The 17,587-nt window shown below is 44.2% G+C and overlaps 1 protein-coding gene across 11 annotated transcripts in view; it reads left to right on the top strand.

Annotated features, from left to right (window-relative positions):
* Positions 1 to 17,587, top strand: part of TMEM229B (transmembrane protein 229B) — a 33,636-nt gene that overhangs the window by 10,671 nt on the left and 5,378 nt on the right. The window contains exon 3 of one of the 11 annotated variants that reach the window (XR_002440230.1): positions 350 to 5,562. The exons of 8 other annotated variants lie outside the window; for them this stretch is intronic. The gene's annotated coding sequence lies outside the window, so the exon portion shown is untranslated. 2 more of the 11 variants (XM_021401655.1, XM_021401654.1) reach the window with 2 other exon arrangements.

The raw sequence follows: 17,587 nt of genomic DNA, 5'->3' as shown, positions 1-17,587 counted from the left end.
TGGACAGGCTAAGCATCATGGGACCTCAGCCACAGTCCATGGATCCTGCAGCATTCTCTGAGCACTCTGCAGCACAGTGCCCTAGCAGGAGGCAAAGCACAGGCACTCTGGTGCAGCTTGCAGCAGTTTAGCCTACAGCACTGTTTTCTGGATTGTGGCTGAGGCCCTCATGGTAGGTCCTGCACAGTACCTCTTCTCTGACTGGGAACTCACTTTGGGTTTTCCATGTGTAGCACCTACATGTTCAGATTCATGTAGCACCTTCCTCCCAGCCTGCCCTCTGTTTCAGGGGTCTCATGGCCCTCTCCTAGTGGTGGTGTCCAAGGGATCCCAAGTGGTGCTGTCTCAGTCTCGCAGGTAGCCTTGCTTGATCCCTGCCCCCCTCTGGGAATGGGAAGAAGTCCTGGACATCTACTGAAGAAAAGCAGTGGGCTGAATGATGGCAATGGAAGCAGTGTGGGTAAGCAGGATCAGCAACTGCTCCAGGCTCTGGGTGTGATCTTGCTGCTAGTTGTGCAGCTGAACACAAGCCTTCAGTTGGTCAGAATGTCATCTCCTGAGCATCAAGGCTCAGGCCAGTGCTGCAAGGTTATGACAAAGCAAGAGTCAGCAGCTTCCCAGGAAGGTTGCTGCTGCTGGACTGAGCCTTGGAGTGTGCCCAGTCATTCTGTCAGTGATGCAGCCATGGGTTCTTCTGGAGAAAGCTGCATCTGGCAAGCACCCTGCTGTATGGTACTACTGCTGTGAGCAGAGCAAATGCTGCTTATCACCTGCCCTCAAGAGCCATCAAAGGAGGCGCAGACGTCTCCTGTTACTGTTAAAACAAAAACCGAGTGCTGTGTGGGCACAAGAAAACAGATCCATTGGCAGCAGAACAAGACTATGAATATTTAATTCCTCCAGTGCCTCCTGTATGTGCCATCCACTTGGGCTGCTCAGGATGCTGTCTGCCAGAGATGCAGACAGATCTGCTCCCAGAGCCATGGGGACACCACTCTACAGACTGCATCTCTGCTCTACTGAGGCTGCCCTCCTCCAGGAACCTGTTACATGCACTGTTGTGACATCCCTGAGGACTCAGAAGTAACCTTTGCTCATTCTGTAAGCTGTTGGTAGGAACTCCTGTAACACCAATGGAACTGGGATGTGCCTGGCGATAGCAGCCTGGAATGTCTGTGGGGGGGGCAATGAGGTAGGATCTGGAAGGAAGCACTGATAGCTCCAGCTCTTTTTGTGACAGGTAGGGGGCAGTACCTTTGGTGTGGTTGCACCTTGTTTTTTGTAAGAGAATTTGTACGTTAGGTTGTTTTTATCTCTGTCCTACTGAGAAACCAGACTGTCATCTGCTGAAAGTCCTCTGAGCACAGCTGGGCTTTTCTTTAATTACCAAGTACCTTAGTATAGAAGAGGGTGCTTACCTGCTGTTTGGGAACCTCTGAAAAATACATTGCTTTTCTCAGTTCATTTACTAGTGGGTATTTGCTCCATAATGACTGGAAAACTTGTCGGCAGCTGAAGCTGAGAGATGCCAAGGACTTAAGGAACTACAGAGGCTAAATTCTGTTCTGATTCTTCCATGAACTGCTGTGAGATCATGGGAGAGGTGCGCTGGGAGGTCAGAGAGAGCTTTGCTGAAGGTTTTTTTCAAAGGCTGTTCCTCAGTACAAAATACACATACTTAGATACAGGGGAGAATTTACTCCCTTCTGACTTGTTAGTATGAAGATTCCATCAGCCATTTCACATGCCTGCTGCAGAATGCACACCAGATTTCAGACTTTTGAGTATTATTCCCCATTTTTCTTCTGCGTCTTCCAGATTTGCTCTTGGCTATCAGGCTTTTGCTGACAGATTTAGACTCTTAGTGTGGGAAAAGCTACCTCTAACCAGCAACTTCTGCAGAAATGATTATCTTCTTCAGCAAGAGTTCAACCCTTGTGTTCGCAGCTGTCTACCAATGTCATCTACCTTGATTTTAGAGCAGTTCAGATGTTCTTTTGGATGTGGTGCTCGGGGACATGATTTAGTGTTGGGTTGTTAGAGCAGTATTGTTAGGTTGCGGTTGGACTTGATGATCTTGAAGGTCCTTTCCAACCTGAGCAATTCTATGATTCTATGATTCTTCCACAAAAGTGAGCTCTGAGGAAAGAAACTGGATATTTCAGTCAAGGGAAGACACTGTAGCTCACATCCAGAACAGTTTTCAGCTTCCAGTTTAAGCCATCTCACTGAATTTGCCCTAAGAGTCACTCACCTCTGGAGCTGTCCTAGTCCAGAAGCTGAGGGAAGTTGTAGGTGGGAAACAAAGGTGAAATTCCAGCATGGGTTTGGAGAGTGGTTTTTGAAAGAAGTGGAGTAAGTGTTCTGATGGAAGTCTGCCGGGCTGGGTGGAGAGGTGGGACCTTCTCACAGGGCAGCTCTGAGGGAAGAAAGCATTCTTCCTGAAGCAGGCAAAAAGTGTTTGTCTTCCTGTGGTCTGGATAGAAGTGTGGAGATTGGAAGGATACTTTTTTTTTTTTTTTTTAAATCAGATAAGGAAGTAGACAAACAGAGCAGGAGGTGGATTTGTGGTTTCCATAGTGATGTAACTGTGGAAGCTTTTGCATGCTGAGTTTTGCCTCACTGTAATCACACTTGAAGGCTACGAGTATTCAACTCTTCTGCCAGGGAAATGTAAATGTACAAACGCAGAAGTGGGGAAAAATGTAACTGCATTGCCAGGAATACATGGATGTTGGGAAGCGTGCTTCTGTCATGGCTTGTTTCTCCTTTATCTGTTGTTCTGTGCTAAATCAACACACGTGATAGTAGTGTGATAATATCATGGTTCTTGCTGTACCAGTCTGTGATATGCTGACTTGTGTCCTTAGCTTTCTTCTCATCTGTACACACACACATTCCACAGCGCTGATAGCTGTCGCTCTGTTCGCCCACACCAATTTCAAACAGGCACTGATTGAGAAACATATACCAGACTCTCAGCATACCAACGGATCAGAGCACCACCCTCTGCAGCCTGGGCGGAGGTACTTCATGCTGCTCCTAACCATCACCTCAGCTGTTCCTGCGGGCTGTGGAAATGAACTGCATGTGACATTAAATTGTGGTTTATTTGGGAATTTTTGAAGTGTTTTAATAGTAAAAAAATATATATGACATTTTGGGGATTTCTTTACATTTGGGGAGAGACGGCATTGACTGTAAGTGGCTGAATTTGAGAGCATTCAAAAAGAAGCTGGGGTGCAGAATTTTTCAGCATCTCAGCTGATGGATTATCAGCAGGTCGTAGAGGCAGATAAAATAACATATTTGAGTGCAAATGTTAGATGTACATGTCTGACAACTAGACAAACACCAATCCTGCATACCCATCTGCATAGACTAGTCTTCATGAGTCACAGGCATCTGTGCCCCCTCTGCTTCCTCTTTTAATGGCCCCTGAAAAAAGTCCCTTACCTTGGGTATTTGTTTTGCTTGTCTGATGGATGTAGTGGGTCATCTATTCTCTTTATAGGCAGGAATGTTAATTATTTTCAGAAGGCTAACTAGGTTGCTAATGAGAAGCTCTACTACAGTAATATTTCCTTTAATTACTCACACTTAAGTGCTATACAGAAGAGAAGAAGCTTATTGAACACACTGTTAAATGTGAATGTGTGAATCTGCTCAGAGATGCACCTCCAGGCTCCCTGGAAAAAATGCCTTGGTGAACTCCAGCATCCACGTGACACAGATGACTGAGCAGACAAGGGCGGTGCTGGAGCCTCCCGGTCCTGCAGCCTTTCTGACTCCATCTGGATTCGGTGCTGCTGCAAATGGCTGGCTGCAGTTGCTCTCTGTGTTCCAGTGGTGCTGGATGGCTTTAGGCAGTGTCAGTAACCAATTGTGCAATCTGCCAAACCAATATGTAGCTGAATGCAGCTCTTGCCCCACATAGTTGAGCCTAATTAGACAGGTGGCAACCAGAGCTATGTGGAGGTGGAGTGATTCATCCATGGCTATGTCTCAGAGCACTGTGATCCTCAGCAAAACAAGGTTTCATGAGTCCTTTGTTACTGTGCTGTACTATTTAGCCCCTCACATCTCTCTTAGGGCCACTATATCTTTGGGCTTGCATCAGTTTGCACATTGTTTCACGAGGCAGCACAGCTTTGAGATACCCAGTCCATGCATTCACCTTGGCACTGACTTAGGAATATCATTTTACTTCTCCATTTGAGAATTGCTTCTCTACTTTTCTTTCACCTCCCCCCAACCCCACCCTTCATTGTAGAAATCTCAATGACTTTTAGAATTGACCTGGGAGAGCGATAGTACTCTAGATTTAGTTGTACCTCCAGGATGAGAGATGTTGGGGTAGATCTCCAGCATCCCCTGCTTTTTAAGTGCTGAGCCTTCATACAGCATCACAGTTTTGCAGCATCCTCTGATGTGTGGTCCAATTCCTGAGACTTCATCCTGGCCTTCTAACATCTCTTGCACCTGATTTCTCCTATGCTCTCAGTCAGATTCCCGGAGTGTTTTGTGTGCCTGGCCACTCTGCCAGGAGGGGGACAGAAGACTGCTGAAAGGGGCCACATCCAGCCAGCAGCAGGAGCTCCTTGTGCCTGTGTGCTGATCATCGCAGAGCCTGTCAGAGAATGAAGGGAGGCTCTGCCAGTGTTGTGGCTGCAGTACAGAACTTTGTAGGTTACAATGTGCTGCCAGTGTCTAAGTTCAGGTGATTGGGAGTGACCTAAGGCCTAAAGTGAGAAGTACCTCAGAAAACTGTTAGCAGCATGAAGTTTTAGAAGTCACCCTCCAGTTCTAGAGTGTTTTCAGGTGCAGATGTACTCTGCTCAGAACAAATGGTGTCTGTGCTACACACATACTTGTTTAAAAGTTACCTTTACATATGCAATGTATGTTAACTTTGTATATCATTACAGCTGCGGGAACTCTGAGAAACAAGATAGAGTGAAGAAAGCTGGTTAGGTGCTGTATAGGTTCTAAGTTAGAGTGGGTTTAAGGACAAGGAGCACACCTGAAAAGTGCCTCAGTAGCTGTTCTGAACACCTTGGCTTTGCTAGAAGCTGCTGCGCAAAGTCGTGGAGCTAGCTCTCACTGTCTTGAGTGCGGTGTGACAGGTCTGTTGTTGTATGCACTGAGAATAGTAATATATTGGAAGCACATTCAGGCTGATTTAGCCATGGTAGGTGATAAGAACTTAAATTCTTACTCATCCTACCAACAGCGTATTGCTCAGATACCTGCTGATTGCCATAGAAGTCCTCGCACACTGCGGGTATAAGTGCCTCCTGAGAGGAATGGACAGGGTGACCAGAGCATGTGCCTCCAGGGCTGCCAACAGCAGATGTGTGATTCAGGCACAGAAATGACAGCTCTTAAGCATTTTACATAAGCAGAGACAACATATGCTGCTGCTCTGGTTCCATTTGCTGTGGGTCATCTGATGCTCTGTTTGTTGAACACATGTTAAAGATGATTTTAAAGGAATTTAGGTGTGTTATTTGGTTTGTTTTGGAGAGGTTTTTTTTCTTTCTTTTGTTTTTGGTGGCTGACGTGAGCAGGATTATGCTGAAGAATTCTGTATTGCTCTTATCACAAGATCATTCCCAACACTCTGAAGAGAGCTGTCCCTTTGCCCAGAGGCATGAGATACCTATTGTTGCCCCAAGGAAAATAAGGTAAAGAAAAAAATCTTCCTGTTTGATAAGACCTGCAATTATCCTACATAATCTTGGGTATTTAACTGGGGTAAATAAATGATGATTCTACAAGCTTTAAGTGCCTGTAGGGAGATACTGGGAAGGTGCAGGAATAGTACCCTGATAGTGCCGATGTGCAGACTCCACTTTTGCCTCCAAGGTGTCCACCTCTGGCTGCCCTGACAGCTCGAGTTCACTGCTAGTGAGAGGCTGCAGAGACATAGCTTGTAGCCAAGGTACTACCTGGGAGTGCCTGCAGTTCTTGTGTCCATTCTGGTCTGTTTGAGGTCAGAGGGAAAGTTCATATGAAATTCAAAAGCTGGTAAAAACTGTGTCATGCAAATAATTAGTTTGTCAGAATCATGTTCTGCTGTAGTAATGGTGTAAAGTGGGTGACAGGAGGCTGAATCTCAAGGAGCAAGCCCCTATTAAAGGTGCTTTTCAGTCAGTATTAATGAAAGCTCTGTGCTTACGCAAAGGAGAGGTCAGCTCCTCACTGCTGAACTCGTAGCTGAGTTTCCTAAATAACGTGTTTGTTGTGGTGTTGTTTTTTTTTTTAGAGTTGTTTTTTTTTAATCCTTTATCTTCAGGAAATTGCGAAATAAAAGCTGAAAACATAAGTCAGGTGTTAAGGGCACTCCAAACAAATTGCTGAGCAAAAGGCCCAAACAGAAAATCGTCTGGCTCTGGAAAAGCCCTGCTCTGCTCTGGAGCCAGTGATGGATTGCCATCTGGGCAGGATGCTTCTGTCACCTCTGGCCAAGGCCATTCTGTCTGAACACAGAAGGACAATTACACAGTAGCTGGATACAGCATTAGGTTACAGCAGGATAGAACGAAGTCGGGTGAATCGCTGTTCAGTGACAAGGCCCTAATGCCCTGTGGACATCCAGAGGGGCAGCTTGCCTCCGTTCTGCCCTCCTGCTGCACTGTGGTGTGGCCATGGTGTTTTTCTTTTATTGTTGTGCTCCCCAGTCCCCATGGGGAAATGGAGTCTTTCCTACCAGGTGCAGAGCACAATAAGCTTCCTCTGGCAACGTCACAGAAATTAAGAGACAGCTCGGTCACAGAGAGAAACTAATTAGGGGAGATATTAAGAAAGAATTGAACTCCATGGGTGGGAAGCAGTGGTCTGACCACTTCCTCTTACACATATGTGTGGAATGTAAATGTCTCTGTGGAGCACAGCCTGGTAGGGAGCGTCTCTTCTCATCTTGCAGCTGACAGTGTCCTGTACATCACAGGATTTGGCCATTAGGCTTCGTGAAACTTCCAAAATAACTTATCTTCGGAACTGGGTGAGTTATTTTCCACTCAGAACTCTTTTTCCTTCAAAGATCAAGTGCAATAGGGTCTCCTAAGGAGTGGTAATATGTTTGACTGGGTCAGCTGATCTTGGTGAGGTGGTGGAGCAGAGGGGAACAGTAAGATTCTGGTACTCAAGCTGTGTTTGGGCTTGTAGCTCTTCGTTGTATCAGGTTTCCCCCTCTGATCTGACAAAAATAATAAGATCAAAAAGTTACTGAGAACGTGTCTGGGTCTGCGGTGGGTCTGATCCTCTCTGGCACAAGCATCAAGCATCTTGCCTGTGGAGCCCAGAAGTGAGGAAAAGCCACACGCATTGCAGAGCTGAATACCAGGCAGACACTCGGCTACCAACTGCTCCTCCATGCTCATGTCCCTGTGTGTTCTGGAGGGGCCCTGTATGCCCATAAGAGTTTTTGTGAGGGCAGTTCAGTATTAGCAAAAAGTACTGGCTGGACTGTTTGGAAATTCTGAGACTGAGAACGTGAGCTTTTTGTGATATGCATCAATATGAGTCATCTGCAAGATGAGAGGCAAGTAAATGAATCCAGAGTCAACTGGTGTCTGGTCTCTCTTCTGACATGGCCAAGGTCCTGGCTTATTAGTGCCTGTGGTTGGATTATGAGGAAGTTTTGTCAATCATTTGAAATATAAGGAAACGTAAGAGGTTTGTGTCTTGGAACATCTTCTTTTTGAAGCCCAAATAGCAAAATGAATAGGATTCTAGTTTTTAAATCTCAGTCCTCATGCAGCAGCAGGGAATTAAGAAAGATGGTGTGGTGTGACATGTTGTTTGAGGCACAGGCTGTTTGTCCATGTGTGTTTGTACAGGCCTTGGTTACCTGAGTTTACTGATACCTGGTCATATCCTGTGGCGGTAATACTAGGGGGGTATCCATCTTACTGTGAAGTATTCTGACACAAGCTGGGATGCAAGGAACTCTTCTGTCTTAATAAACTTCTACTCTAGAAAGGTGTTTTTTCTCTCCTGTCTTCCATTTCATCCACAGTGTTGGCGTCTGGGACAGACAGATGCAAGGCAGGATCTGGCATTTGGCAATTTCAGTTGGTGATGTGTGCTGCTAGCCCAGGGCTGAGGCTGTGGGAGATGACAGCCAAAAGCCCCCTCCTGCTGCTGAGCTTTCCGCTGGGTGTTAGACAAATGATAGCTGTGCCCCACTGCAGTGCCAGGTTAGCAGAGATGGGCTTTAAACAATTGACTTCCCTGTTTTGTAAGGGCAAAGCAGGTCAATGCACATAGTCCGGCTATACTCGGTCATCTTCTGTTCTTCCTGCATACAGCAGCTTCTTCAGACAGAAGGGAGCGCTGAACTAGAGAAGCACAGAATGATCTCCTGCCTGCAGAGCAGAACTTACTTTTCTGAAACTGTGTCTAATATCAAGGGAACCTGTTCTGGAGGCTGTTGACTTGAGGCTGGTAGTCAGAATTAGGGTGGAACATGTATGCAGATTTTATCTCAACACTGTAGCAGCTGTGGAGAGACATGGATCTTCATTATTATCTGCGTAGGTGAGGTTAGTGGTTACGAAACAAGTGAATTCACTTGCCCAACTTCTGTCCTCTGCAAGGATTCTGCATCTAATACACTTAAAATTTTACTTCTAGAAGTAAAAGAAGGCCAATGGCATCCTGGCTTGTATCAGGAATGGTGTGGTGAGCAGGACAAGGGAGGTAATCCTGCCCCTGTACTCAGCACTGGTGAGGCCCCACCTTGAGTACTGTGTTCAGTTTTGGGCACCTCCGTACAGAAAGGACACATTGAGGTGCTGGAGCAGGTCCAAAGAAGGGCAACAAGGCTGGTGAAGGGCTTGGAGAATATGACCTACAAGAGGCAACTGAAGGAACTGAGGCTATTTAGTCTGGGGAAGAGGAGGCTGAGGGGAGACCTTGTTGCCTGAAATAAGCCCCTCAGCCTGAAATACCTGAAAGGTGATTGCAGCGAGAGTGGGGTTGGTCTCTTCTCACTGGTGACAGGACAAGGGGAAATGGCCTCAAGTTGTGCCAGGGGAGGTTTAGGTTGGATATCAGGAAAAATTTCTTTACAGAAAGGGTTGTTAAGCACTGGAACAGGTTCCCCAGGGAGGTGGTTGAGTCACCATCCCTGAATGTGTTTAAAAACCATTTGGATGTGGTGCTCAGGGACACGATTTAGAGGTGAGTTGTTGGAGTTAGGGTAGTATGGTTAGGTTGCAGTTGGACTTGATGATCTTGAAGGTCTTTTCAAACCTGAGCAATTCTGTGATTCTACACGTGCACTCTTCCTTGTTTCCTTCAATTCTACAAATAGTTCTGAGTCTTCCCAACCGTCTTCTTTAGAGCCAGCTTCTGATCTCAATGTGAAGTTCTCACAAAGTTTTTTCCACATAAGCTGTTCAGTGATTCAGTGAACTAATGTTGGAAGAGACCTTAAAGATCATCTATTTCCAACCTCCCTGCTGTGGGCAGGGTTGCTAACCACTAGATCATGCACTAGATCAGGTTGCCCAAGGCCACATCCAACCTGGTCTTGAACACATCCAGGGATGGGACATTCATAACTTCTCACCAGCTTTTCCTCCCTTTCTATGCTTTGGATCCTGGGTCTTAGAGGATACAACACAAATATGGTAGTTTCAAGCAAGAAAATTGCTCTGCCTTTTATTGTGGCAGCTGCATGTGTGAACTCAACTCCAAATCTCCCTTTGTCTTTGTGCATTGACCTTTTGTGTCTGTGCCATCTTTCTCCAGCTGAGAGTGGAAAATATTTTCTGTGTGGTTTGGCAACTGATAAGAGTGAAGAGGTGAGTATTATTTTTACCTCCTTGCTGAGTTTAGGATTAGAGTTAGTAGTTCTTAAGGATTTTCTGTTGTAAGGTGGAGGCTTACTAAGGTGGAGGCTTAATTCCTTTCTCAGATGTTTATCAAGTAGGCGGCATTAACATGACAGTTAAATTCCACTAGTTCCAAAGGAGACATTTGTTAGGTGTTATTCACAAGAAGTGGTTTAGAATTCTTCTGAGGACTAAATGTGTACGTCAGATCTGGGATAAGGGACGAATATGAGGAGGCTTTCAGCACATATCACAGCCACAAACAGCCAGATCTGCAAAGCAGATGCATTGCATTATTTCATGATTTGGGCCATCCAGATCATGAAATCTATCAAAGATGAATTTCTGGACTTGGCATACGGCAGTGTCCAAAGTATCCTTGTGTACATACATACAGACACATCTCGTGTCTTATTTCAAGGAGCCTGAAGTCTTATACTGATGTTGACTAATAAACATAGGCTATTTTTCAAAATGCTGTCCTGCATCAGCGTGATGAATCTGTTCACTGGTTTTATCAGGAAGACCATTCAATAAAGCACGGTCATCTGGGTATGCTGCAGTCAAAAAAGGAAATCTGAAAGAAAGATCTAGATCTAATATTAAATGTATCTGCTTACACATGGGCTGTGTGAAGGATGGAACTGGGCATTCCCTGTGGAGCTGTGATAAGTGATTGGCAAGCTGCAGGCAGGAATCCCAAATCTAGCATTTCTGTATATCTGTACATATGTAGGTAGATTAAAAATTGTGTAAGCATAATGGACTGAATTGATTTAATTAAAGCAAATCAAGATGTCTGTGGTCCAGTCCCAATTAGAGCATGAGAGAACAGTTCAGGTCTGTGATTTGACAGAGAGACAGTAAGAAGCTCAAAAAGAATTGGAAAGGAACCAAGGTGATGTCAGCTGCAGGCAGAAGAGAAGCAAGGCATCCTTCTGACCTAGCTCCCTGGCTTACAAGCTGGAGTTGAAGCTGCAGCTGGGAGCACACGTTTCTGCCTGGAAGAACGGTACTGGGAAACATTTCTGCGACTGTGCCTTCATAAGGTGACTGACCGGAAAAGGAGGGAGCTCTAGGGTGAGGCAGTAAAACCTTGAGGACCAATGCTGAGTTAAGAAACTGATGCCTAAAGAGATAAGAGGCTTCTCTGAATGGCAGGAAGAAGCAGATGGGCGAATGCCAGTTCCACATGGAGTACAAATGTTGAGTTCTCTTTTATTTGAAAAAGGCCATGAGTGCTTGGCCTACCACTTCTTGGAAGGTTGATGATTTCAGTCAAATTTCCCAGTGTGAAGGTGCCACCTTCTTGAGGCACAGAACACGTAATCAGATGGATGAGTTTGATCTGAGAAGAATTATGAACCAGTGAACGTTTGAGGTTTGTGACGGATCTGTTGCTTCATCATTACAAAAGAGAAAAATGGCAAGAGTGCGTAAAAAGTGAAGATGGTGTAACCCGGAGAGAACAGAAACAAAGAATCGTTAAGTTTGGAAAAGGCCACTAAGGCCACCTAGTCCAACCATCATCCCACCCCCACCATGCCCACTAACCACATTCCTCAGTGCCACATCCACATGGTTCTTGAACACCTCCAGGGACAGTGACTCCCTCACATCCCTGGGCAGCCTGTGTCAGTGCCCGAACACTCTTTCTCTGAAGAAATTTTTCCTAATATTCAACCTGAAGATAATAATCTTCCTGATACTTTGGGGAAATAACAGCACTGAAAATGTAAGCATTCTTTTTGCAAAGATGTAAATGGCAACTACCCAATGCAGCGGGGGAGTATGTCTGCTGTGTAGGAACCAGGTCCTAGAACCTAAGGTTTTTTTTCAATTTGTTATTAGAGACAGAGAAATTTGACTAGTCTGCAAAGACAAATATCCTCAGTGGTAACTGTTACAGGCTGCTTGCAGTTCTTTCTGAATTGAGCTAAACCTGAACAATAGAGGACAAAACTCACTGCTAATTTATTTGCCCATACAATGTATTTCAACTGCTGATTTTTGTGCTCTGCAAGCCAGTGATGGCATGATTCACCCTTACGGTAAAGTGAATGGTAAGGTGGATACCAGAGGGCAGGAAAGCTGCTTCAGAGGAGCTGCCTTTCCCAGCTGTAGGCAGGAGTGCCTATCTGAGGATTTTGTATGACACGGTGATCAGTAGGACTCTGAGACTTAGCCTCTTCTGCCCGTCCATCCCAGGATATTTGTTACCTCTGAGGATCTGCATGATCTTGAAATGAAGATGAGACAGCCACCATCTCGAAGTCTCCACTAAGATTCCTTCCTTGAAAGAGAACAATTTAGTGATCTGAAATTTGTGAAGTTTTCTCCTGCAGGGCTGTTAGCGTGAAATCTGAGGCTTTGTAGCATGGCAAATAGCAGAGTGCTTTGAGGTTCTCATTACTTCACATTTCAGTGGTAGTATGACATCAGGAAGGAAAATATGTATTCACAGAATATTAAAGGAGGAAAAATTAAAGTAAAAAAAATATGTAGAATTTCCATCAACAGACTTCAAAAAGTTTTCTTCTCTCTTTCCCCTTTTGATGAAAGTCTAGGGTCCCATTTTTGCTAGTGCTTTCTGCAGGAAGTGTTCTCCCTCCTATTTCATCTATTTCACCTGTGCCTCTCAGGTGAAGTGTAACCAAAGCTGCTTGCTGTGTGTGCTTACACTGCCCAGTTACCCACTGACTACTGTCAATTTAATGGTAGGGGTTTATAAAAGCTTGTGTGCTGGAAAAGAGTAACACAAGGAGAAGGAAATATTTTTTTGCACGTGTGTGTGTGTAGCAAGAATTTTTAGAGGCTGCTCTCTTATTCTCTTGTAAAAGAAGTACCAGACTTCTGAAATGCTGCATTTAGTTTCTCCTACAGCAAACCTGGAGACGTTGCCTTGGATCTGCCTATAGTCCTAATCCTTGGGGATTTTTTTGGTGTTTTTACACACACTGCTTCTCTTCACAGCTTTAGGTGACTTGGGTTACCTCACAGTACTGGCAGGCCAGGATTTTACATACTTTTACTTTGGTGCCTTTATCACAAGATTCTTTTCTGCTAAGCTTCATTTTCAATGCAAAATGAGTTTGAATTTATTGTCATTCTAGTTGCCAAACCTGGCTTTCTTCCGCTGCATACTGATTCTGGCTTGTAACTGCAGATTGTTCAGAAGAGTTGGGCTAAGTGCTTATTTGTTAGTACTGGTATTGATCTCTAAGTTATCCAAATCAATTTATTATTGTGAGGTTGCTCATCAGGAGTGGACTGGTGTGTTTGCTTTTCATTTTGCTTTGGAAAGAAGACGAGAGGGGCATTTACTAAGAAGAAGAAAAAGAAAACTTCAAAAGGAGAGCTGTCATACGTTTCCTTAAGAAATTGTGTAAGTTAGGTGACACGCCTTGATCTCAGTGTTGTTTCTCCTTTGTTTTTGTTGGCTCCTTAGTGGCAGAGGAAATGATATTGGCTGTGGTTTGTAAATTCTCAGCATGTTCTCAGGATAAATTCTCTGTCTCCATTCATCACTCTGTTTTGCATTGTGTTTCCTTGTAAACCATGATGTGCATTTTGTTCTTTGAATGTCAGATTTGCTTCAGTCAGCTAATGCAACATGCTAAGCTCAAGCTTTCAAAAACAGCTGTGAATTTTGATTGCTGCTGTGTGTGAGCACACTGTTAGAAGTGCATGTCTCTGGCTCCAAGCAGTGGGCAGACAGGAGTGACAGTGAGCCTACCAGGAGCTACCAACGCTCAGTCCTGAAGCTAAGGGCAGCTTTGGAAAAATCATTTCAGGAAACTCAGTTCTGCCCTCACTGTGGAGAATAAAGTAAACTTCGGCTGCTGTTAAGGCTTAAAACCTCTGCAGGCTGATGGATGCTTTGTCCACTCCTACAGCAGTGCCCTGGCTTCCAAGTCTGCTTTGTGCTGGGGCTGCTTCCAAGGCCCTTGGGTCTTTGGTGGATGCTTTTCTGTAGTGCCAGCATATGTCGGGGACTTGGTGCAGCTCTTCCACATGGGAGGGTGGCAGTTGAGGCAGTGTTCTAGCAACAAGCTAGAGAGGGACGTGATTTTACCTGAAAGATTTGGATAGACTCAGTGATAATGCTTCTAGATGTTGAGTGTTATCTCAGCCATTTTTCACAGATTTGCTTTGTAGGCATTCTACTTGCTTGACTCTCAAGGAGCTTTTTGTCTGGAACGTAGGAAGCATCCTACTTGGTCACTGGAAGTGAAGAGCTGCTGCTTCAGCTTGCTTTCAGGTTAGGGTGGTTGCTGTGGGCAAAGGTCCATTCCAGTCACATGAGGCTATACATGGTGCAGGGCATGGGAAGCCTCAGCTTTCTGAGCTTTTTTTTTGCCATTCAGGAGATCACGTATGTCAGAAGATTCTTCAAAATAGTAATGCCTTCTTGTTTTCTATTTGTTCCTTGAGAAGCTCCCTCCCAAGAAGCCCCTACCTTTCTCCTCATTCTGAAATAGTGCCTTCTGGGCAGCCTGCATAGGCATTACCGGTAACAGTTATGCTTCTCCATCCCTTTGGCTTAGGGTGGTAATTGGATTCATTTAATCTTCTTTTGTCGTCATTCCTTTTTATTCAATCCCAATTCTCTTCAGAACAGATTTGAAAGATAGGGAGGGATCAGAGGCTGCCAGCAGGTACAGAATGCACTGGGTGAAGGAACCAGAAGATTACGTACCTTGTAAGGAGAGGGAGCTAGAGACAAAAAAATGAAGGAAAAAGGCAGAAAATTGGCTTTCTTCCTTGCAATACAGTAGGCTTCAGAGGAATGGAGACAACATAAATCCCGATGGACCTGGAATTCAGAGAGAGAAGGGGCAAAAGCAGATCAATACATTCAGAAGTGACCAAAATCCCAGAGCTCCAGATCCATCCTGAAAGTGCTAAGAGTAAGGAAGGGCCATCAAGTCTGTGTTCGGAGACATCTGTCTGTGGCACTCTTTTAGCACTCATTATGAGGCTTGATTAATCGATTTGTTGGAACTATTCCACACCTCAGAAGAGCTGAAATTCTGTTTTCTGAGGTGCAGTTAATTGAGGCTCTCAGTTACCTGGAGGATGAATATCTCCTCAGACTTATGACTTCAGTGCATAAGTACTGCTGAGACTTTGCTGCATAAATCTTTAAACACTAATGAACTAATGTCTTGGGGCTAAATCCAGTGCTAGCGTTCTGTAAATCCTTACTCCTAACGATCTGTGTGAGATTTATACAAAAACATTGTAGAGAGAGTTGTGGCATGTTAATGGTGTCCCTGGTTGCACAGGCATTCTGATTTGTTGCTTACTGAGAGGGAAAGGAAGAATAAGAGGAAGAGATGCATTTAAAAACGTATTGCCCCTAAAATGCGTGTTGCTTTACATCAATATATCCTTGTATCTGACCTACTTTTTGTTAAAGCAAAAAAGCACACATATTTGATTCTCCCAGTGTTAATGAATAGCACAATATCTTCAAAGATGCCCCAATGAAAATCATCTATAAAGTCATTAAAAACATTTACTTTTATGTAAATACTATTTGGGTAAGAAGGAGTATATCATAAGCAGAAAGGTTTATATATGCCTTATAAGGGAGTGGCAGGTGCCACTGTTCCAGAGCTGTCTACTCATAGTTGTCTCATTTGGAGAAAGGGGGAAAAAAATGGACAACTGGAAGGGAGTATGGAAGTGTTCCCCTTGCACAAAGGGTCTTGCATTGATGTTCATATCCTTTCTGCTAACTTGGCCTCATGCATCAGGTTTATCTGCATCTTGCTCACCCTAGGGAATGATGGACATCCCATTTGGAGGTGATATACTGAAGTGTGGAAATGTGATGTTAGTGCTGTTACACTATTCTTTCCTTATAGCCCTAAACCAGAATTTTGCCCTATCTTCTGAACCAGGTCTCTGTAGAGAATCGCAGCCATTCTGTCTTCCCCCTGCTTGACCTGTCCTTCGTTGTGTGCAGAGGAGCTCTCAGCCTCTGTGTTACCTGCACAGGCAGCACTGGCCAAGGCAGGGACTGCATGTCCCTCTAAGGCCTGGTTGTATTTTCCATAGACTTCCCATTTTTCTTGTAATTCTATCATCAGGTTGGAAAAGAAGGTCCTACTTGAGAAAAATGAAGTGTTTCTGAAATGCTTTTGTTCAGTCTTACTAATAACATAGCATTTTGAGAGGACCATTTCTCTAGCTGCTTGAAATATAATTTGCTGGTGGAAAATATTTCCATCACCTTGAGCTGCCGTCAAGGTGCAGTCTCCATGACTTGCTCTGCTGAGACAATTGCATAGATGGCAGCTGTGTTTCTGGTTTTCTGGAAGCTGCTGCTCATCTCACTGGAGCTACCTCACTGATGAACACCATTTGTTTTTCTCAGGGGATTGAACAACTATCATATACTCAGAGCTTTTTGGTCTGTATCACTGTCACTCTTATTAAAATTCTTGTATCACCAAGATCCATTATCTATTTCAAGCTTTTCATAAATCTGCATCAGTTACTGAAATCCAGTCTTGGCCCTCTGTCTGGATGCTTCTGCCATTAACAGCTTGCAACTACTTTGAACATGGTCCTTGGGCATTAATTGCTGTCCAATAAGACAAAACTGTTCTCCCACATTTCTCTTTTAAGACCTTCTTTTGCTGTATTGTCTGCCAAGCGTCAGCCACTTTGGCATGGCTGGGAGACAAGATACTTGGGAATGGCTGCATTGTTAATTACTTTTGTAAATGCTTCAGCAATTTGTCACCATGATACCACGCAATCCCCAACTTGAACAAGGATGAGATGTAGCTTCTTGTATTGCCTCTTGGTATTGTCCATTCTGTTCTATGTTTTAATGTGTACTTTTGGTGTTATCTTGAATTAAATATTGTACAAGAGGAGCTGCGCTGATTGAAGGACTTACTGCCTAGCACAGTGGAACCAGATTATGTTTGGGCTGCCCCAGTTCAGCATTTGCCCTGCCTATAGATGCTTTTCATCAGCAGGCAGTCTGTGAGGATTGTCCTTCAAGGACATCAAGAGAAGGAAGTTCCCATCGAGCTTGTGCTGACTTGACACCCGACAGTTGAAGGGAAGTGCTGAGACAATGTCAGCACTTTGACACTTTACTTCTTGCAGTTACGATGAAAGGCTCGGGATTCATAATACATCAGTGATGGTTGTTATAAATGGGTTCATTTGTATTGTAGAGATTGTCTCAGACCTGGTTTCAGTTCAGCTATCAGCCAAAAATTTAAGTGTCAGGAATAGATATTTTGCAAAGTCTTTCACCCACAATTTCAAAATGTGCTGATGATCCAAATCTGTAGCATTTGATGATAGGTCAGTACCATGTGTGAAACAGATCGTGCCATTAGGGAATGAGTCTTTGTTCATCTGCATCATGTGAGGTGACAAGAATATGGCTGTTTGTAGGTGACTCCTTAAGATAGGAGTGAATTTATGGATATAGCTCTGTCCTTTCTGCTTTCAATATTCCCCATTGATTTTCACTGCTAAGAAACATACCACAGTTCATCTCTCCTCTCATAGATACTTTTTCAGGGAATATTTTCTTTGTGTTCTCCATTTTCATTATTCTAATTCCATTTTCCTGATGATTTCCTGACAGAATTTTAGTCATACTGCACGCTAATATTTTGTTCAGAGAGGTAGTGATTACAGAGCAGGGCAGGAACAATCTACCTCCACTTGGAATTGCACATAGGGCATAGTGTAGTCCTTACTTA

Source organism: Numida meleagris, chromosome 6 (genome assembly GCF_002078875.1).
Source record: "Numida meleagris isolate 19003 breed g44 Domestic line chromosome 6, NumMel1.0, whole genome shotgun sequence".
In the NCBI taxonomy this organism is placed as follows: Eukaryota; Metazoa; Chordata; class Aves; order Galliformes; family Numididae; genus Numida; species Numida meleagris.
The sequence above is the reverse complement of the archived record's forward strand: the minus strand, read 5'-3'. Positions and strand labels throughout refer to the sequence as shown.